The 23,377-nt window shown below is 47.2% G+C and overlaps 2 non-coding genes across 2 annotated transcripts; one reads left to right on the forward strand and one right to left on the reverse strand.

The window, feature by feature from the left end:
• Positions 1-6,682: 6,682 nt before the first annotated feature.
• Positions 6,683-6,799, reverse strand: Trnal-caa. The gene is made up of 2 exons: positions 6,762-6,799; positions 6,683-6,728 (listed from the first exon to the last, which is right to left on the reverse strand). It is a non-coding gene; the product is annotated as a tRNA-Leu (tRNA).
• Positions 6,800-20,943: 14,144 nt separating this feature from the next.
• On the forward strand, positions 20,944-21,016 carry Trnav-cac. The gene has a single exon. It is a non-coding gene; the product is annotated as a tRNA-Val (tRNA).
• The last annotated feature ends 2,361 nt before the right edge of the window (positions 21,017-23,377 follow it).

Raw genomic sequence — 23,377 nt, forward strand, 5'->3', positions numbered from 1 at the left:
ACAACCACACGACGCTTGAGCTCACGTGACGATCAGAGTCCTCTGATTGGCTGCGAGCGAACAAGTTCCAACATGAACGACGGCTGCGATTGGCTGACTTGGCTGACACACACATAATGCGCGCCAGCCTTTCGCTTGTTGGTTTTTCGCCCTTCGTTGACACCGAGGGCTTTAGCTTATAACGACAGTTACAAAGTTGTTGTCAGGTTGTTGATTGTTTGCGGTAATGGGTCTTCCTCTGTACTTGTTGATTTTGTAACTTAAAGAAAATACCGAATTAGGCGAAAGAGTAGATTCTGTGAACACATGGCAGTTCGATGTTGAATCAGGGTGAGTAATTCATGGTTAGCAACCGGTAAGACGATAGCAGTTACTCCCCATGCTGTCTGTGGATGGACACGACAAACACTCGACTGTTCAGTGCCAGAAAGGTTGTTCACAGTTACGATCGTGTGCTGTCAGGGACAGAAATATCAGCGACATCACTGACGACTGTTAACTGTCTGCCGAGTGAATGAAGAATGGCGCGTGAGAGCGTTTGGGTTTGTTTTTTTTTTCACAGAGTTAAGCAAACTATGGTGTTTGAAGAGAGACATGTTTACTAGTAACGGAACTGGAACTTTAAAGATGGAACATTTTACACATAAAAAAATTCAATATAAAATTTGATGGCTGTATAAATTAAAAAATGAAATAAACTCAAGATAATTTTGGAAATGAAAATCCGGAAACGAGTGGAATCAGTAAAGTATTGTGGAGGGTGAACATTGTTGAGTGGGAGAATACGAGCAGCAGGATTATCTGAGGTTTTATAGCAATAACACAGAGTTAATAAATTCAGCGACCTTTGACCGCAGGGCCGTGTAATGGGTCTAACTTGACAAACAAACCCACAAAATATAACATAAAATAAAATTTAGCAATAAAATACACGACAGAGGCATGCGGCAGTAAAACACATGACAGGTTACAGTGAAAGGGAGAATCACATTCACCTTTTAACGGGCGGCGCCTGAGGCTACTCAAGGTCTCCATGCTGTAAATTTTTTCTGGCTGGGGAATAAATATTCTTATTTTTATTCTCGGGTTTCTGGGCTCAAAGAAATTAAGCCTGGCATGCATGTGTTTCCATCTGTCGAGAAGGTTTCTATTTTGGTCCACACCTTCCGGTGCCAGCGGAGCCGCCTTCCCTCGATCATCCTCCGAAATATATGAGCTGTGAGTGTTATGTACAAAATAATACCAACTGTCATGTGGACCACCTCCTGCTTATCAACAACGGTTGTACATGCGGATTTTACTTTAAAATCGCAACCAGTAACTACTTATCAAACTACGATCCTTCTTTTGCTAATGGACTGCTATGTCACGTGATCCAACCAGCTCCAGCCCTCGACTTTTTCATTTTCTTTTGTGTGTGTGTCTGTTAATTCAAAGTCAGTTCAAATCAGAAACGATTCAGAATGTCAGATAACTTGCAAGTTTCCTTGCCCTTTCTTTTTAAAGAGAGTGCAACTGGGTAGACAGCTGACCCCCATACACACCAGAAGGTAGACACGTGACCAGTGAGGTAGATACGTGTACACGTAGGAGTGCGAACAGATGGAACTTTCAAAGATGTGGATGTCTGTGAGAAAACAGCTACAGACCTACCTACCTCAGACAAGTGCAGGTACCGGCAAGCGGGTGCCATGTGCCAAAGAGCTCGCACCTGCGCGAGGAGCTCGTGCCGGCTGTCTCGTGCCGTAAATTAATTAACTGGAAGGAGAGTCGGGGGAGAGAGAGGGGAGATCAGGGATGGATAGAATTCTGTTTGCTGGATGAATGGATGGACAGAGCGTGATCGGTAGAGTGGAACCAGGAGATCGGGTGAACGGCACGCCACTAACCGCCATTGCTCTCTTGTCGTCTGCTCCAGCTGTGAGCGATCGTGTCAAGGACATTCGCCTCGTTATCGATCACTTAGCCTCAATCGCGATTGGCTGAACCGTCGAAAGGTGAAAAGTCAGAGGTCATCTACGGTAGCAGCTGTGCCACGTAGTCGAGGGTTTAGAGATGAGATGGCTGTCGGTAATAATGCCAGCGCGTGTTGTGATCACGCCACCCATTAAATCACTCCTGTCGTCTATAGCTTAAAAAAAAAAAGAAAAAAGAAAAACCAGAAGGCTGCAGGCAAGGGGAATCGACGAGCGAGAATGTGACAGGCTGGGCGACATGCAGTCGCAAAAAGTAATAATTTCAAAACTAAAATACAAGTCAAACACTTCAGATGCAACTCGCCGCCAAAGTGACAGCGGCACGCTCACCGCTATCTCCCGCACATTGCTCGAGGCACGCATCACACCAGCGAGGTGAACCAGGTGCACAGCCATAAACACCCACTGACACACGGATGGAACACGCACACACACACGCGCGCGCGAGTGTACAAACTCTCCGCAGTCACGTGCTTGCATAGAACCGAGTGCAGTGAACATAACCACGCGCCTGCTAAAAATAGACAAATCTATGGAATGTGTTGTATGCATGTTCACATTGATTGGACTGTTCGATGTTTCAGTTTAAATCTTTGTTTCAGAAATAGAAGTGATCTTCGAATTCAGTTGCAGCCATGACAGTAGCGTCATCTTACTCTCAACCGTAACAAGAAACGTCTGTCCTGACATCATCATCAGCAGCAGCAGCAGCATCAGATGTGTGTTTAGGTCCGATGCTCATTAACCCGCCAGCTGTTCCGTGCCCGTTGTTGCGAGGCCGGCGGCTAGAATCAAAGCCCACGAGGTTTGTTTGTTTGTTTTGTCCCTCGCTAGGTGCGTTGAACGAAGGTTATTAAACTACACAATGCACGCGCTACCTGGACTAAGTTGCAGATTAGTCGGGGGGCCTGGCGAGTTGAGGTTCCACCTACCGATCCCAGCTCCCCATCCCCTCCGGCGCCCTGGCAACTGCGCGGTGAAGGCAGATAAATGGGTGCTAATCGCACCGGCGCGTGCCCCCGGGGTGCCTTGCGCGTGCTTTTGCCAGTCACCTGGCGCGCGTGCGACCTTTGGCGTGAGCTCTGGCTCCATTATTGTTGGCGGAAGCCCTTAGGAGCCGGCCGTAACTAAGCAGCGCTGGAGGCTGGGATTGCAGGAGTGTTCTCTTCCACCCCTACACCCCCCTCCTTCCGTGAGTTTTGGGTAGGAGGCCGTTGTAACAAAGGTAATGAATACAGCATCTATTTGAAACCAAGGCAACGAGCTTCGAAACCATCGGAAACAAAAGGAGTGATTTCGTGCTGCGTGAAACAAAGGTTTTATGATCTTGACAGCAATTTATGATCGACTTCAATCATAGTTTAGGGAAATAATTAAAGTTATAAAAATAAACACGTTAGAATGTGATTGTTCTTAGTTGAAAAAGCCGATGTACCCGGAATAATACAATGATCAACATTCCTTTTTGACATCATCACTTAACTGACTTGATGGGTAGCGTCAGAGGTCAGACGGTATTTGGGGGAAGACTTGACCTTTTCCTCCGGTGTGCCGTCAGTTTCACGTGAGCATCCTGCCGATGACAACCGTTATACCGGCCGAGGATGGCGAGGGCCGACCGCAAGCGCACGCTCGGCGAATCAGAACAAAAGCGAAACGGCGACGTCTGCTCCTGCCTTTGATGTAACTGTGATTGAACTTCCACGCGACCCACGTCACGTGCGTGCGAGGTGGGGGTGGAAGTTGCGGGGGAGGATGTTATTGATCGACTGGACTTTCCTGAGAGGGTTGCGGAACCGTATTGTCTGAAACCAAACCCACCACCAACCACACCCCAATACCACCACCACCACTCCACAACCCTTCCTCTCGTGACAAAGACCTTGTACCCAGATGGCGCTGAAAGGGTGAGGACCAGCAGCATTCTCCTCATCCATCATGAGCAGACCCTGCGCGTCACTGCACTTACCGTCCAGCGCCATCTGTTGTCCGCTCGGCCCCAACGTGTTCAACGGTCGGATGTTGTTTTGTTTTTATTTGCAGTGACTGGGATACACGGTGAGAGGCGATCTTACAGCGGTGAGTGAATTAGGGATGGGGGGTGGGCAACGGCTCCACGTCTTTGTTCCCCTCACCTGTCCTGACCTCCCTCCCCGCCCTCGGGGGATTAGTGTCACAGTTTCGAGGGCGGGGAGGCGGAGAGGTCCGCCCACAGGTGCAAGACGGGACACGTTCCATCCCCATACTGCCCCCGTCTGCTATTCCTAACCGCAGTTCGTTCGTCTCTCCATAAGGCACGGCCCTCACCTCCACTCTGAAGCCGTAGTCTTTGTCCATTCTCCCCCTCTCTCGTTCCCCCTCCTCCCAATCATACGCTTGCCACCTGGCATTGTTTTTACACCGGGGGAGGAATGTCCCCTCCACTGATTTGTTAGTCAGTGCGTGGTGCAAGTGTCTCAACACCATACGGTCTCTGGCATCTGGCATCAAGGAGGAGCAGCACCATGGTCCGAGTTTGTCAGTGGACATACCTAAGAAGTTAGTGAGAGAGAGTCGCTTCCCAGGTTTTCCTCCGACCTTCTCTTTCTTGAACCTTCTCTCAGCCCCAAAACTGCCTTCATTGAAAAAAAAAAAAAAGGTTATGAAGACAAGTAAACCTTAATACGTTCAAATTGTGGTTTGAAAATGAAGTTTGGAGAAATTGAGTTTATTTTTACACTGGCCACCCGTTTATTGACTTTGTAGAACTCATTCTGCCCTCCAGAAACTTCCAAACATTCGCGCACATTCCTATCCACACTTGCTGCAGTTGGTTGACCTGTGACATGCTGAGCAGTGAGGTTATAATCAGGTCATAGCCTTGACACACAACTCGAGGAAGGTTTTTATCTACCCTGATAAAATACTTATCCTGGGCGGGTAGGGGTGGAGAGAGGAGCAGGGGACTACTACAGACCCTCGCGAGTCTCGAACTACAGGCCATAACCCTCTCCCTTGCTTTCTTTACATACTCACCTACTTATCTCCTTGAACATTCTTCTTCTCACCTGATAATCTCCTCTCACTCACTCGGCCACAGCCACACTTCTCATCCACTAATCCTTTCACTACCCACCCCATCTCTCTTCTTATTCTCCCCCTATCTCACCTGCCAGTCCACTGACTACTCAATTTGTCTCAACCTACAGTCCGCTCACCACTCACTCCGTCTCACCTTCCAGTCTGCTCACTACTCACTCCATCTCACTCACTAATGTCCTCACCTCCACACCTCGTGACCACCCGCCTCAGCCCCTACTGGTGCAAACACGAGCTGTCAGCCCCTCATCCTAATCCCTGTTTGTTCACAAAACCTCCCGGACTCTCGAGGGGAGGGCATTAACGGGAGACCTCGAGAGGATCATCAAGCCCGAGGACTTCATCGTCTTTTCTTTTCCCTTTTTTATTTTGGAGGAGAGAAGGGATCTCTTTCTATTTTTATGTTTTACTTCTCCGGGAGGTCTAATGATTACATTTTATTGGGAGGAGGAATGGGAAGGGGAGGGAAAAAGCACTCCTTTGTCATCTTGCATTTTCGTGTTTCTTGCCATCTCACATCAGAGATGGATAATACAGACAATGAAAGCCACAAAACTCTGGCGGCCATCGCTGACGATTGAAAGTCAATGAACAGACGATAAAAGCAACAAGCGGCCAATAAACTCGCCCATGAATCAGAAGCCGGCGAACACTAAAAACTCGGAAAGTTTGCGCTCGATGGTGGCGGCGACAGAAAGTCGTCCATAGGAAGTCAACTCACAAAATAAACACAATTGTGAACTGTTATAGGGCTACAGCACGTGTGTTGTTAGTTTACTCATTGCTCTTTCTTCTTGTTTATCTTCCACGTGTCAAGTTCAGAACCTCCGAGGAGGTGCTCATAAATAAATCCTGTTTAAAAATGTCATCCTGTCAACGCGATGTCACGTGCACGCGCCTACTCAGTCACGCGCTCATTTGCGCTTTGTATTCTTTTAGTTGTAAACAAAATAACTAAATTTAGCTCAATGCAGGCCCTAAGCACATTTCATATTTTAAAATTTGGTACAGCACTTATATAAAAAAACGATAATTGTTTAAAAAATAATTCACATTTTAGCTTGAATTTTTTTGTTCGTCGCAGCATTGTTAAATAAATAACGGTCAACAGTCGTGTAAGTGCTTACTTTGTGACCTAACAATGAACATTTCATAAACATGGTCTGCACAACGGTCCAGCGACATTAACACATCCCGCCGTCCATCCGTCCGCCCACATGTGTCGTGTTCCCAGGGCACAATGGGGAACTCAAGGAACAGCCTCTTGTTTTGGGGTCACGATGCGATGGAGAAGACCCCGCGGACATCTGTTTGTTTACTGAAAGAAAATCTTCGCCACCAGGGATAAAACAACAAATATCTGCGAGGTCTGAGCACAACTTTATAACTTTGGGAACAAGAGGATCGTCCCCGAGTTTCCGATGTTACCCATAGACAACAACATACCCATGCTACATAACTACGGCCCTAGTAAGGTAGAGATGTTTGAACGAGTTATTCAGTAGACACACACACACATATATATATACACACACATATATATATATTAAAAAATCTGTAAATCCGAACACCCACGTTCATAAACGTTGAATGACTAGAGGCAACAAAAACACCACCAAAAAAATCGATGTCAGAAGTGGGATTTGAACCCACGCCCACATTCGTGGACCAGAACACTCGCTCACCCTGTAGGTGAAAGGTCAAACCTTTGAATCTGGCGCCTTAGACCACTCGGCCATCCTGACAGCTCGGTCTCCTCTCTTACATAAACTGTATTTGATATTTCATTCCCAGCTGTCTGTCTGCATCATGCCTCATGGGAATATCAATATCTCTCAAGATGTTTATTATTATTTAGGTTTCCTATTTTCTTTTCTCTTTTTACTTTTGCAATTGAGTATTGTCAATTATCCTCGTGGCGTTAAAGTGTCCGCCATTCGTGAAGATTCTATCTACATATCTACATAGCTGTCAGAATGCTTGTCACAAGTGGGACTGAAAAAAGTTGAAAAAATTCTTAATGCGCATCCAGAAATTTATCATTCCTCAACAACTCTAATTATCAAATATTCCAATGGATTGTTATTTTGTTTTTAGTTAATCGGAGTAAGCCATGAGAACAACAAGACTCGGTTAAGTTAGTCAATTGAAGTAAGAACCACTGGTGTCAAGTGGACAAGAAAAGCAGGAGAGAGTGAGAAAAAAAGTGCAGGCCAGTGTTTGTTATCTGTTATAAATTTACTTTCCTTCCTCTTTTCCCGGAGAGTGTTCTTGTCACCGTGTCCTAAGTTTTTGCTGTGCGCCCACTCCTCTTTATGACAAGACCTGCCAATTCCACCTCCACCCTGAAGAGGAGACCCGAGATTTTCCTCTCGCTTTCTTTTCGTTTGCACAGGTGATATAGTGCGCAGCAGGCCAGCAATACACCGAGACAAATAAATCACCATGGCAACGGAGTCCTGACAGGAACCGTCACACCTGGGCTGGCATACCTCAGGTACACACAGGACAGTGCACCTGGGCTGGTATTCACCAAGCATTCTTACCCAGGGTATTAAACTAAGTTGGGCAAAAAATTGACTGTAGCAAAATTATTTTATCCTGCGATTTGCTCGTCTGTTTGTCAGTCTGGAAATGATCTGCTTGTTGTGCTAACCTTGCCTGTCAACATCCCGGTGAGTGATGCTGTCTTGTAGTCCCGTCTCTGCCGCACTGGACATCAACATCTTCTCGGGTGGAGGGCAAGGAGGGACAACTGTGTAAATTATCTCCCCTCGCCATTGTTTGGTGAGTCCAAGGCGGAGAACTGATGGTGTAGTTGGTGGTTGTCCCTGAGGCTGTTGTGATTAACAGTCGAGGGGCGTCGTTGGGAACTCCTGTCAACGCATCTAGAGACCCGGATGCGAGAGTGCCAGCTCGTTTGCTTACTCACACACACTTGCTCCATCCAGTTTATGAACAAACCCACTCATGTCAGTTTGTACAGATGCATACATGCGCTCTCAAGTTAGTTTATTCACACTCACAGTCTGTCACTCCCAGAGCCACCTTTCGTTTCCATCGTCGGTAACGAATGTGAGGCCGCCATTTGGAGAGAGAAAAAAACGATAATAAAGAAGCCGGTTAAACGATAAATTGCCTTAAATTCAACAGGACCACTAAACTTCAACTGGAATATTAATGGAAACACGCGCAACTTAAAAGGTTGTTTGTTTCTCCTAATGCCCCTTTAATAAAAAGCCCAAACGGGGGTTGATACGGGGGAGGAGGTAGGTGAGGGGTGAAAGGTGGTGGGGAGGGGAAGAAATGGCCTGTGAGTAGCATGTGCAAAGCAGGCATCTGTAACTTGTCCGCAAGAGAGATGACCCCCATCCAGACACGCACACACGCACACACACATACACACGCACCAACACACACACCAACATACCGCTGCGCTGTCGCGCGCCCCCTTATCTTGATGAGCGACGTTGGCCGCGGACCAGGGAGGAGAAGAGCGCGAGGTGACTACACAAACCCACTACCCGCGCGCTATTCTCGCGGCAGGAGCATCCTGCGGCACGTGCGGTTCGTCTGCGAGATGCTGGCGGTTGTGCGATTTGTTCTTATCGTGGATAAAGACAACAAAGTCGCCGCTTGTTTTATTTCGCATATTTCTTATCCCCCCGGCAACAGGGTGTCTCTCCCCTCCCACCCTCCCCGTGCAGCTCCTCCTGTCGGCTGCTGGCAATTAGCGAGGCGCATGCGCAGATTGGCTTTAATTGTTTGGTTTTGTTCTGGTCTTTGTTGTAATTCGTGTTATTTATTTATTTGTTGCATTAGTGCATCTGTGAGGTTTTTCTGTCGATCAGGGTGCATCTGCTGTGCATGTGGTGCTAGGCAGTGGTCGGGTGGGTGTAGCTAGACTGGTCTGTGAGTGCGTGATTGTTTCTAAACTGGTGTGTGCGTGAGGGAGGTGGTTACATGTGTGTATGTGTGTGTGTTCGCACATGAGTATATGTTTCAGTGTTCTCCCCTACTCCCTCCTTCCGTCCCTCAGTGTTGAAGTCATCAATGGTAGAAATGATTTCCAGTCAACATACCCTGCCCCTCACCACCCTACTATTTGTCTTTCCTCTCTTCCACATACCCGTCACCTTTTTAAGAACAGGGTAACAGCTTAATGTTCCTCTATCACCTTGTTTCCATCCTTACTGCCACTCACTCCTGGTCTGAACTTGCTTGAGAAGGGTCAGAGGTCAAGTCTATCCCAGTCTCCTTTCTTTTAAATGTCTTTTATTGTTTTGAACCAGCAGCTTAAACACCAACTTTGGTGATGGCGTTGTTCCTGAAAAAAAAAATCCAAATCGTCTGAAACAGGAATGGTAGTTAATACATCGAGAAAAATAAAACAAAGTAGGACGACGGGATGGAAGCAGGGAGAAGGCGACGCTGGCAAACCTCTGACATGGCGGAAAGATATAAAGAAAGCCGAACATCGTCTTTTATCACTCGGGTCTCAAATTGCGGGTGCATGGCCGTTACTGCTTTGGCTGCTGAGTGAGATTAACCCGGTGCTCGAGGCCCACCTTGGTCCCAGCGGAGCGAGGCTTGTGTTTATTTGTCTGCAACACAGTTTTGTCGGAATTGGTCTTGTGTCTGGCCGGGGGGAGGGGAGGAGAGTGGGAGAGGGGGCAGGAGGGGCACTGCTTGTCTGGAGATGGAAGCCAGAGGCAGAACACATCCCGTAAACAATATCAGGGGCACCTTCAGGATGCCCTCCCCTGCACGTCGGATGCTCTCCCCCTGTTGAGGGTTATCGCTGTGACCAGGGGAGGAAGAAGCTATCGGCTGCCACGGACGATGGAGGAGCGGATGAAGAGGATGGAAAATTGGGGGAAGGAGTGAGAGGAGGGATAGATGCGAAGTGTTTAAAGGGTGGAAGGGTGGTTGCGAGTGGGGATGACGGGTAAAATCTAAAGATGGGGGTGGGGGGAGAAGTGAAGTGTGATGAGAGAACTTTCACACCTCAGCCTGGATATGCATGAGGTAGTGTGTATGTGTGCGTGAGAGCTCATGTGTCTGTGTGTCTGCGCGCGAGCACGAGAAGGTGAATATTAGTGTATGTGAGAAAGACAAGAAAGGATTGGAAGATAAGTGTATATTAAGCAATCGTCTTTTAGGGTTTTTGTTTGTTTTGTTTGTTTGGTTAATTTGTTTTTTGTTCTTTGTTTTTGTTTTTTTGTTGTTGTTGTTGTTGTTGTTGGTTGGCTTTTTTGGAAGCAACGTCTTGCCGTTCATGCATTCTTCAAAGTCTATTCTATTACAAAGTTTATCTTATTCTGAATATTGTGGTCGGGTTAAACATTCTCCAATGAGTTTTGTTTGTTGTTAGGTGTTGCTTGGCCGTGTAACACCGAAACCATCCGATGTTGTGTTTCTGTCACCTGTGTGTAAGTGTGTGTGAATGCCTGTAAGTGTGATGCTGTCACCTGTGTGTAAGTGTGTGTGAATGTCTGTAAGTGTGATGCTGTCACCTGTGTGTCAGTGTGTGTGACTGCACTCACGCACCTCCTCCTTAATGTTCGTAATGAGCGAGTGTGCAGGTGGGTCTGTCCGCTTGGAGCTTGTCCTCCCACACCCGACCATCTTCCTACACCACTGTGTGTGTGTGTCAGTCCTTCGACCTCAGGACATCTCGTGTATACAGTATACCTACAGTGACAACAGTTGGATGTAAACATTGTTGATCGTTGTAATGTTCCCCCGAATTAACCTTTCCAACAAAACCGACTGGTGACATTAGTTCAGTGTTGTCAACTGAACAGGAAATGGCCTGTGGCTCCAACCCAAGCATCACCAAATATTTGAGAAGTAAATTTCCCGTTCTTGTGTTCCCCTGTAGTTGACAACGGGGCGACCGTTACACCGAGTCCAGTCTGTAGACATACAAAGTGACTCTAAAGAACAGCCGCGACTCCTCCATCTGAGTATATATATATGTATTAACATCCATAGATAACACATTGACTAGCATTGATAAGCTCTGGTTACTGTCGATCTCATGCTGTACATAGTTCATAGGCTATGATCTCTCTGAGCACGTGCTGCTGAGGATGAGAGAGTGATGATGGGGATTATGACGAGGATAAAGCTGCGGCCAACAGTTTGATCCTCATCCCCCCCGTGAGGCTCGTCCTCGTGACATTACATTGCAGCCAGCAAGACTCGGGCGACCTCCAGCTAACTGCGACCCTCCAAAGATCAACTGAAAGGTCAGAGCAGCCACAGAGCAATTAACCCTTTAGCTTGCACGGCATCACCATACTCAGGTAGTGATAAAGAAGAACAGGCGGTTGGGGGGAAAGTGTGAGGGAGAAGAGACCGAAAATTTTGACTCCTTTGTTGAGTAGGCCAGAGTTTTGTGAGGAAAATCGCATCCCATCCCCTTCCCCCCTTCAGCCAAAACTATTCACCACATGCAAAATCTTGTCCTCGTCATGCACGCGCCAGCCCGTCCCCATGCTGACCTCGATCCAGTGACCTACAGTCGACACATTAACTAACAGTGTGATGCCTTACTACATTCCTCCCAGGAGACAGGTCAAATGTCGAGTCTCAACACCTATCGGCAGGTATATCAACATTTGAAAGTGTGAAGACCGTTGAAAACCTTTTTAGAGTTATACTGCTCACGTTAATTACCATACCTAGGACAAATAAAGGCAAACTGCAGTTCAGTCTCACCACTGTAGAATTAAGAGAGAGAGATAGTTGAAGGGGAAAAAGCGAGGAGCTGGCAGTTAGTGCCTCCATGCATGTTGCCGCTTGATTTCACGAGGTTAGCGCGCTGGGAGGTGTGTACGACCGTGACAGACAGTGATAACACAGCCCTCGTAAAGCTGTCACCGACCACGTGTCCACTATCACCGGGGGGACACCTGCAGTTCCTGTGTCGGCCCGAGCTTGGAGGCGCCATGGCGACTGGTAGAGCTTGCTGTCTGGGGCCGCATTCACGAAGTGAAGGTAAAGACTTTGTATCATCTTTGGTGAAGATAAGTCGTTAGAAAAATGGAGAAATGAAGAAAAGAGTTCTGGACTCTAATGTCATCTGCAGACTTTGTAGCTGTCTGTTATTGCCCATCCACTGTCTGGTCACGAGACAAGAAGCTTGCCCTTGATTTACCTGTGACTAAGACTTACCTTACTCTATAAATAGACTTCCTGGGGCCATCTGCATGGGAGTCCCTAGAGGCTGAGCGAACTGTTCATTGTTTTTTTGTTGTTTTTTTTTTCAATCTCTTATGCTTCGTGTTAGTCGTCAAGATAGAGCTTAGGGGCTTCCGAGTATCAGGGCCCAGGTTAATAAGAAGAAATGAACTATGTCACCACCTTCTCCCTTCCTTCCTTCTCCCTTCCTGCTCTCTCTCTCTCTCGCGTGCGCGTGCACACTAAGCACTGTTTCCTTCATGTTACAAGCTCCATGGTTAGCGGTTCCTCCGTGTGTCCTGTCCCCAGACAGCAGGTGGAGGCAGGGGGCCAGTGTTCTCCTCCCACTCGCTGATGGCAACAGCCTTTGTCGTGCCCGCTGGCGACAGATGTGCAGATGATCTGGCGTCCGTGTCCTGTCATCGCGCCTGCGAGCGATGACGAACAGAAGGACACAGTCAAGGAGGAGAAAGATGAGTAGTTTTAGCACGTGCTGACAGCCCACGTGGTCACGACATGGCCGACTGAGTGCTTGAAGGTTTGGTTACCAGTACAGAAAACCGTGATACTCGACAGAAAATATCAATGCAATGCTTACTACTGGCGAAAAAATAAAGATACTCCTAGAACACGGGCAACAGAACCACTGGACACTGTCACAGAACAGGAAATGCAATCTTGAGACATTTCTATAAAAAAAAAACCCAACAACAAACAAACAAATAAGCAAACCCAAAACAAAAATAACTACCCAGCTTGTTAAAGTCAACTGATTTCGCAAATGACACAACAAGTCGCAATAATAATAATGAGTCCGTGTTGTCTTTGACTTCTGGACACGTGACATGTTTATTAAAGTAGATAAACGCTAGTAAAGTCATGCTTTACTTCTTTTCAAACAGAAAAAAAGATGGTTTGCGGGGTGACCTAGGTAGGTATGTTGACCTTTGTGACACTTGTACCTAAAGCGCGTGGTAACCGTTGACAACAGGTTGTTTACACAAGCGAACGACAAACGATTGTTTATGTACACTAACCGCGGACAGGCGATACCTGCGCAGTGAGGCGGATGTTCCGCATGGCGTCGGGACGCGCCTGCGCGCTGCCAGTGTCAGGTGACCTGGCCGGGGTCAGGGGTCAAGAGCCTCGCCCGACGAGGACACGGATATCGGCAAGTTTTATTCCAGGCGGTATCTGCCACGCCGACCGCGAGATTGGATGGCAGCGCCACCTATCAGCGCGAGTGATCTCCCGTGATGTAATTTACTGGCACGTAAAGCTTCGGGGAGGGGGAGATAAAACACAAGGGACCAGGCTAAGATTTAACTTCCATTACCATGGGGCTGCCCGTCTCTGTCTCTCGCGCTCCTTTCGCAAGGTTGTCCCAGCCACGAAAGTTGTTTCCGGTGCGTCACGTGATCAACTCAATTTTGTCTTTGTACGTATCTAAGCGACTCTCACCCCGTTGACATTAAAGACCACAGCGACGAAAATGTCAGCATTTATGCATACGTAGATGCAAACACACTGCATGAGTACATAGATACGTACACGTAAATATACAATGGATACGTACACAGTCACTCACTCCTCAGAGAGAAAGAGCAACTGGTGGCTGTTATAGGGACAACAACACAAGCACATGTTGATTCACGCCGACTGTCAGCAAAACCAAGGAACGACAAATGTGCTAAAGAAAACATGGGAGATGGAGAATACAATGAAAACATTGAAGTTATGTGCACCTGTCTGTCATCTCGCTGTGTGTAATGTGCACCTGTCTGTCATCTCTCTGTGTAATATGCACCTGTCTGTCATCTCGCTGTGTCATGTGCACCTGTCTGTCATCTCGCTGTGTAATGTGCACCTTCCTGTCATCTCACTGTGTCATGTGCACCTGTCTGTCATCTCGCTGTGTGTAATGTGCACCTGTCTGTCATCTCTCTGTGTGATGTGCACCTGTCTGTCATCTCGCTGTGTCATGTGCACCTGTCTGTCATCTCGCTGTGTAATGTGCACCTTCCTGTCATCTCACTGTGTCATGTGCACCTGCCTGTCATCTCGCTGTGTAATGTGCACCTTCCTGTCATCTCACTGTGTAATGTGCACCTGCCTGTCATCTCACTGTGTAATGTGCACCTGCCTGTCATCTCACTGTGTAATGTGCACCTGCCTGTCATCTCGCTGTCTAAATTCCTGCGCATGACACCATTGGTAGATACATTTACAATTTGATATGTTTATGTTATTATACCTTAAAGGTGTGTATATGTTTACGTGGTAAGATGGAGTAGATGTTCTGTGAGGGTAGAGTCTCTCACTCCTTTTCATTGCTAACCTTTGTTTAAATATACGGGGGAGGTACCCGTTCAACAGGCACGTGATCAAACAGCCCATTAAGTTCGTACCTCGGGGCTCTGACACCGATGTTCTAATCAGTCGGCTGCTTCCCCTAAACAGGGTATACCGATACACCCAGGGTATACATATATACCCAGAGTCACATTCAGAGCATTGGTGAAGGAGGCTGTAGGGTTGTACTGTATCCTTCACCTCAGCAACTGTCTCAGAAATAAAAGTTGTTCCTGAGTTGGCGCTACCTCACCAGCTTCCTGTTTCCTGAGTTTGGTGCGAGAACATGTAACCGTACTGGTCTTTATATCAATTTTCCTCTGTTCAGAACTTGCAAGCGTACATTCTTGTTGATTTATTTATTGTTGTCTTTCTTTTAGGGTTAGGTGATTTGAAAAAATTCCAGAAGCCTTCAGTTTGGAAACAGCAGAACATCCTGACCACTGCTGCAGTGTTTGCTGAACACCAAACCAAAGTTCTCCATTTCAGAATACATTTCTGTTTTCAAGACAGCTCTTCTTTTTTATTTTTCCATCTTTGAATGTCATCTGTTTTGTTAAAATATATTATACTAAGGACACACATGGCACAGATTGATATACAGCTACATGTAGATGCATATAATTTCAGATTTCGATGTCTGGACTATGAGGACACCCATCAACTCACCAAGACATATTCAGGAACGTGGAGCGGTCCTCCACACTGGTAGTGGAATAATGTCAGGGATGGAAGACTTGGTTTTCTGATTTCTTCCAGCATTTCTTTCAAACTGGACTTTGAAGTGAGGTAACCGTCAGACATGGCGTACCCAATGAAATCCGGGATCATCAGGGATCCATACCCCATCATGAACGGCCTGCAACCGTCTCTGGTCCCCGCGCCATGCAAGGCGGAGGGGAGAAGAGAAAGAAGGAGGTAGAAGGCCGGGTGCTGGTGTGGTCTTTGTGGTGGTCCCTCCCGTGAGGTACTTACACAATGGAGTGCTGATGAAATGATCGAGTAGGGATGTGAGAATAACAATACACTCGAGACCAAGACAACCTGTCCTCCTGTAGGGGCCTTGAGGCAGGCAGAGGTCAAACAGGAAAACCTTACCAGGATGGAGGGTGGATGGTTAGGGGGCAACCTTACACAACAAGACGAGCAAGAGGACAAGCACACAACGGGTGTCTCACCTATTCTCCTCCCCCTATCATCCCCCCCAAGTTTGCTATTTTCTAATCACAAAGGCCAAACGTATTGGAAGTCTTTGCAAAAAGGACTGAGCTGCAGTCAGCCATGGTGGTGTTCTATCAGCGCACATCGTGTGAACTAAAATTATAATGTGGGCCTTCAGACAGTGGGCCAGTGTCCACACTGAGTGGAGTTGAATGAAACATTGCAATGTTCTGTGCAGGAAGAGGGTCGAGAACCTTCCTTCAGTCCACACAATACCTTCAGCAGTTGCAAGTGGTACACAAGCATTCATTCACAGGGTGTCCTGCCGTAGTCCTGCCGGTGTTTCACGTAAATATGACGTAAACATACCCCATGAACTAACTAGCCTGCTAACTGAGCATATGAAGAAAATATGCAAAGAACTTCCTTTTAACAATTCAAACCTTTCGCATGATGATGGTGTTGATGATGAGGGCTTCTGATCCTCATTCTTCCACCTGACAGTGGTGTTCACAGGAAGGGGGATGGGGAGGAGGAGAGAAGAAGGAAGGAAAATGGAGAAAAGGGAACTAGCCCCAACTCAGCTCCTGGCCATTCTTTGCACGGAGGGAGAAATTCTCATGAACCTCGTGCGGAGTAGAGACCCGCCTGTGCTGTCATCTTCCTATTCTAAACACACCGACACGTCTTTGTGAACTCAAAGTGTTGCCTTAAACCTTTGCTTAAACAACTCACCTGCCACAGCAAGCCCCACTCGGCCCCTGTAGCTGCACTCGCAAGGAGGCTGGAGCAGGGGACGGGTGCTGGCAGGGGTGGGGTGAGCACGCATGTTCAGGAGAAAGGAAGTGGGGAAAAAAAGAAGGGGGTGGGGCAAAGGGCATCGATAACAAAGCAGCAGAGATCACGTTGATGAATGAGTCATCATTGATGGAGGGTGAAGGATTTATATGTACATAACTATGGATGCTGATTGGGACAGTGTTGCTGTCAATCCACCAACTTGTATTACTGGACTGATTTTTTCCAGTTAACTACTAAAACGAGGCATGAGACTACAAAACTTCCGGTTTAGTCACATTCATTGTTTAGGCTCGCCGAGACTAACAGCGGAGAACTTCGCAAGAGACTAAGCGTTGGTCTTGGCAGACAGACAGCAGTCCACCTATACACGTATGTGTATTTACGTATGTCTCTCTGTGGGTGGAGGTAAGAGTTTCCATTATCAACCTCCACATTTTATAAACACTTTTTTTTTCTTGACGGGGATAACTCTCAGCGATGCCGACGTGTGCCACTTATCTCCCCCTCATGCAGACGCACGAGACAAAACAAAAAGAATGTTTACTGTCGTTTGTCTTGGCTGGACAGGTATACGAATACAGATCACAGGTGTCACGAGACAAATCTAAGACACCCTCACCTTGCTTCACTTCCCTACCTGTGACAAGCGATGGCCTGTCAGGCGGACGGCGGCATGTCACAGGAAATGATTGTGTCTGGAGATCAAAGGCGCCGGCCAGGTGAGCGACGGACCTGTGTCGGCACCGACAGTGAGGATGCTATGATGTCCTACCTGGCCTAGATCGGACGATGAAAAGAGTGTGATTACCTCTTTGTGAAGTGTGACGAAAGTGGGTTTTTTCCAAAGATTACAAAAGTGTCACAAAGGAAGAGAAAGGTGTGTGACTACAGAGACAAAGTCTGGACGTGGGAGATATGGCACTTGTCACTCTCCACATGTCATATCGGTGTTTTAGTTCTATGTCACATGATCAACGTAGGTAGTATTGGATGGCAAGCACTGGACATCGACAGGACGTGGATCGCATCACTGACGGGTGAGGGTGGTAGGTTGGAGGGTAGGGAGGGGAACACGGAAGTCAGGCGAGAAACAAGAAGAGAGATCACAAGTTTGGGGACTGACTAATGACACCTGCGCTTGTTTAACCTTTCACCTTAATTTCATGATGACACTAAGCAGGCTTCAAACTTTTCGCATTTGATTGAAAAAAAGCCCCCTGGCACATCCGAGCCATCATGGCTTGCAAATTTTACTTGTTTTTTGTTGCTGTTGCTGTTTTTGGGAGATGAGCTATGAAGGTTTATAGTCGAGCCTCCCGGGCCTTATTTTCAGTTAGGAAACCGGATTGTTTGTAGCGGTGGGAGTGTGGGTGTTAGGCGGGTGGGCGGATGTAGAGCAACAAGGTTGTAGACAGAGCACGGGTGATAAGACTTTTGATGTGTTTTAATATGTACGATGTCGGGTGCTGGTCACTGTACTGTATCGTGTGCCAGACTTAGACATTCTCTAACAGCAGGGTTTATAGGGCTTCACCTGCCCAAGTGGCGGCCCCCAGGGTCCGCGGCAAGTGATGAATGGACCAGAGGCCCACTCTCGGCAGTGATTGGGGTGGTAGGTGGGGGAGGGGTATAGGAATGGGAGGGAGGAAAGCAAAAGACTTTCAGCTGCCGACACTTTCCCTTCAGCGAAATGAGAGAGAGAAGGTCGTTAACCTGCCACGTGTGATTGAACAAGAGAGGTATAAAGAAGCCTTGTCTTCTAGTCCTTACTACTGCATCAACATCTTTTGTTTACTCAGCTGAGCTCGTCAGTGTCGGGTAGCTAGCTCCTGTCTTTGACCATCTTGCTGTTCATCAGCTACTGTAGGCTGGTGAGTGACGTATGAAGTCCGTTTGACAGCTGTGACGTACGTTACAACGGCTTGCTCATCAGATTCTGTTCCTGTTGTGAAACTTAGAGCAGACACTTCCTGTACATAATCTATTCATCTTACATATTTATTATTCGCGCGAATTTAGTCTTTCCACTGAGTATTGGTCTTCGGTATGTTGTTCCTTCCCAGCAAGCAGCACCCGGTGTGTTTTGCCAGGTCAACGTAAAGAAATGTACTGCGCCTATTCACCTGCCATGTTACCGAATATTGTTTTCTGCACGTAGCACCCCCTCTACGAACTAGCTTTGTTGTTTTGCTTTGTGTCTTGTGTTATGCATATCAGCCTTCGTGCTTTTAGTTCGTAAAGAGACTGATTGTTTGTATTTATTGTAGGACAAAGCTTTTTGGCACTGGACTAAAGTACATTTACCTACATGGACCAGTTTGCATGAAGATATGTTTGTATAACTATATTTCATAGTTCTGTTTGCATATTTTTTGTTGTTGTTGTTGTTGTTGTTGTTGTTGTTGTTGTTGTTGTTGTTTACTGTCCACTTCTGTTTACTACATTTCTTGAAAATTAAAATTTGAAAAATGTCTGTGAGTGGATCCAGGTAGTGAATGGACCTTTTCTGTTTTCAGCATTTTTGTCCGTGTCCTCTTTGTCTTGAGACCTCTTGTCCTTCACATCGTTCGTCTGGGATTCCTTCTAGTGACACCCTGTCATCTATTCTGTCTCCTTGCTTCTCGTCACACCCTGTCATCTATTCTCTCCTTGCTTCTCGTCACACCCTGTCATCTATTCTGTCTCCTTGCTTCTGTCTAACACCTTCACGTCCCGAAACCTTCTGTCTGTGAAGAAGACGACCTGTAAATATTCTGACCCCAGGTCGGGCTCTGCACCGATTCTGGACAAACTGCTGGAAGCTTGATTGCACACCTGTGTCCTCTCGCTAACTCTCCTCGGGTGGGAAGATGGCCGACTCCATTGACTTTGATTTAATCAGAGGCAGTGACCGCTACGGTTCCAGCATTTGTCTCCCTTTGTGCTGGCAGCCTTGCGTGACGTTGATGGGTCACGGCTGCGCGCGCACCGTCACTGGCAGCCATGTCTGGTGCTTCTGTTCTTCGTCACCGTGGTTCCAGACTCGCTCACCAGCTCCTGGGAACCTGCGCCGGCCAGTGGTGGAGATGGTCCATCACCTTCGTTACGGAGATAACTCGGATGCTGCTGAAAGTGCCGAGGCCAGTCCAACAGATTCAACAAGTGCCAATAAATTATCTCCTGAAGGGGGATTACGTGGCTACTACGTGCTTTCCACGTTTATTGACTAGAAAGTGAAATGATATTTCTGTAGTCAGACATGATTTGATCAAGATTTTTTCTTGTTCCTTGATTTCACGTCTGGCGTGAAAGTCACTGCACGTGATCGGTGAGTGGTTTGTACCTGTCGTATCTTAACATTAATGTTGACGACGATGATGATAAGAATAAGAAGAATAAGAATTATTTAAAAAAAATAATAAAAAAGGAGCATGACTGCACCCTGGAGCGAGAAAGCACACCAGCATGAAATCACCGACCATGTCCTGTGAGCGACCGACATCAGGAGCGCCATCTGTCGGCGAGGCGCCCTCTTTGTGCACTCAACCGTGAATGGCTCGCGTCTGTGACACGATCCTGCAAACGTAACTAGTCATAAAAACAGATGACTGAGGGCAAGAAGATGTTAATTACTGGACTTTAATGTGTGTACCGCACCAGTTATCACAACCCTGCAGGCGTCTGCACTTGCCTCCGGGGTACATGATTATCGAGTGATAATCACACGGCATCATTCTCACAACTGTCATCTTCCACCTACTTTTAGTCTGTCCTCAACTTTGGGTCAGTTACAAACTGCAGACACACATCAGTGTCAGTGACAGCTGTGGTGATGATGGTGATGTTGTCTACAGACCTAACGGGATGTATTGAAATCATCCAGCGAAACAACAGTTTTAGTCACGTGATCGTGTGGGTGGTAACATCTTGAAGCGAAGATAATAAGCATCAAACACATTCTGGATGTTTATTTTCTTTTTTTTTTTTTTAATTATTATTCTAAGATGTTACCAATGGCTACAACTGGAATAATGGCCGGAAGAAGAAACTGCGACATACGTATTGGTCGATTCGACCATTCACCGATTGGACCACGACCCCGAGTACAGAAATTCCAGTTTCTTTCAATACAAACTAGATTCGTGATGTAATAGAGAAGACGCCCTTGTTAGTAAACTAAAAATATTTACGCTCTTTGAAGTAATCCGACGAAGTATGTATGATGTATGAGCGAGGAAAATAAATATTCTTCTTGCTTAATTTAATGTACGCAGCAGCAGAACAATCGACATGGCATCCTTTCAAGTTAAAGAAGGGACATGAAGAGGGTGTGGGGAATTATCATCTGCTGTGTCCATCAAATAGATGAATAACTTTTATCTTTTAGATATGTACCGCCCCGCAACAAGGTTCGGTAGTGTAGTGGCTATCACGCTCGCCTCACACGCGAGAGGTCCTGGGTTCAAACCCCAGCCGAACCACTTTTTTCTGCTTCCTTACCCTTCAGATGTTTCAACTATCTGAAATAAGAGTTGTATTTTCGTTTTATTTTAGGTAAATGATTTACATACTTTTTGATGTGAAAGAGAGCGTGTCAGGCGTTCACAGGTTACATATACTCACAAACTATACATGTTTACAGGATCAAGAGTTGTTTCCGAATGTTCTGGATGTCTCCCTATTGTTATCAATTACCCCCCTCCCGCCCGCTCTCCCCCTCGCAACACCCATCCCTCAAAATCACTCTGAGGAAATCAGCATTGAGTGGATATTTATACTTTCTTCTCAAGTGAACCAATCAAATCAATTCTTACACAAAAGTGGGAAAAGACAGAAATCAAAAGGTAAATGGTTTGAACTGGACGAGCCGTAGTCTCCGTCGTCACGCGCCGCGGAGCAGCACACGAGCTCGTGACGTCACAGGCCTCACCCGCTGTCCGCGTGAGATGCGCTCACTGCTGCTGCTGCTGTTCCAGGCTCGTTAGCGACAGCTGCTTAATTAATGTATTCAAATGTTCGTGACCCGTACGCACAGAGGTCAGGGACGTGACGGGGGGTCTGGCAGGTGCGTGGTCTGGGCCACGTCAAGGACCGACTACTCTGTGTGCTGCATCCTCCCCTCTTTCTGTATTCCTCTCGGAAGTGGAGGAACAAGAAAAAAAAGAAAGTAGAGAACTGGAAAAGTCACCTGCACAATTGCATTCAAAGGAAAATCTTATTTATTTTTATATTTTGTTGGTGTTCATGTTTTTCTGCAAGGGTGACCACTGCATTGTACCCAGCATGTGTCCATTTTAAAATGGCCGCTTTAATTATTGCTTTAAATTTCCGTGATTTTACTAATGTCAGTAGTACTCTTAAGAAAGCTAAACATTTGCAATTTTCCGTTATATCGGAATGACGATGCCAGCTACATCCATAGCAACATTAATAGCAACATCCATAGCAACATCCATAGTGACATCCATAGCAACATCCATAGTGACATCCATAGCAACCTCCATAGTGACATCCATAGCGACATCCATAGCAGCATCCATAGCGACATCCATAACGGCGAGTCTGTGGGCGACACGCGGACTCTCGCTACCGCTGCGCTACCAGGTGCTGCAGTATTGATGACGACGTCCGCTGATGTTTGAAGAGGCCAGAGGCTAAGAGGACAAAGGTCGGCGCGCGCCCCCTGCCACGTGCACGTTTGCGGAGGATAAGGCGACGATCGATTGGTCCCGGGGGTAGGGGTAGGGGGATGCTGACGTTTTGTCGTGCGGCGGTTCCGGTCGCCCGGCCTTTGTTTAGAGTGGCCCGCCGGGTAAGCCCTCGGTACAGTCTGACGAGTGCCGGCACCGGGGCCGCCATCAGCACCCCCACCAACACCTCTGCGGCGACAGCTGTGCCGGGGGTCGGGGAAGGTGCTTGCCATAGGGGAAAGGGAGGGTCTGACAAGGAGGTAGGACGGGAGAGGGCTGAAGCCGGTAGCAGAAGGTGAAAAAAGTCCCGGCTAAAGAAAGAATGAAATTTCAAGATAAACGGTAATTTTTATCTCTTGAACTCCCAACCCTGATTATTTCTGATTATTTTTTTTTCAAGTCCTCCTCTCTATATTCATGATAATTCTGTAAGTGGCCATGTGTATTGGAGACGATAAACCAATGCAGTCCTTTAGAAAACAATAAACCAGAACAAACACCACGAGAAAAAGAGAAACACAAAGTTTTGAATAAAGAAACTTTGACTTTCGGATTGGCAGCCTCAACTTCTGCTGCTGAAAATATTGAATGATTGGAAACATCGCGTACACACACATCAACATCCTCCCGATGCAGCCCTCGCCACACCATGACCCCCTGTGACGTCATCGGACATCAAAGGCACGCCCGGGGTCAACGGTCGCTTTGATGTGTGCTGCAGCTGTCCTTTATATCAACGCGGAAGTCTGTCCACCCTGGGCGTGTGCAGCGGGACCACCCGGGGTGGTAAGGGGACGCGTGAACACCACGTAACCGATAAAGTCGTTGACAAGAGGGAGGGCGCACGACGAGTGGTCGCGCGTGACGGAAACAAAGGGCTCCAGGTGGCGCGGACGGTTGACCTCCACGCGACTGGCGCGTGCGACCAGCAGGAGGTCGGTGGCGAGAATGAGAGACTAACACTCGGTCACCTCGTTACGCCATCACAGACGACTGAGGGCGATGTGACAGCAGGTGAGCAACGAGCCCCTCGCACCCACAGCTGCCTGCAGACCATGGCACAGGACAAAGGGACGCTAGTGTTTGTTTGTTTGTTTGTTTGTTTGTTTGTTACTGTGTGCGGAAGTCAGTGCCTGGACTAGTGTAAGCTAT

This window comes from Pomacea canaliculata, linkage group LG6 (genome assembly GCF_003073045.1).
Source record: "Pomacea canaliculata isolate SZHN2017 linkage group LG6, ASM307304v1, whole genome shotgun sequence".
In the NCBI taxonomy this organism is placed as follows: Eukaryota; Metazoa; Mollusca; class Gastropoda; order Architaenioglossa; family Ampullariidae; genus Pomacea; species Pomacea canaliculata.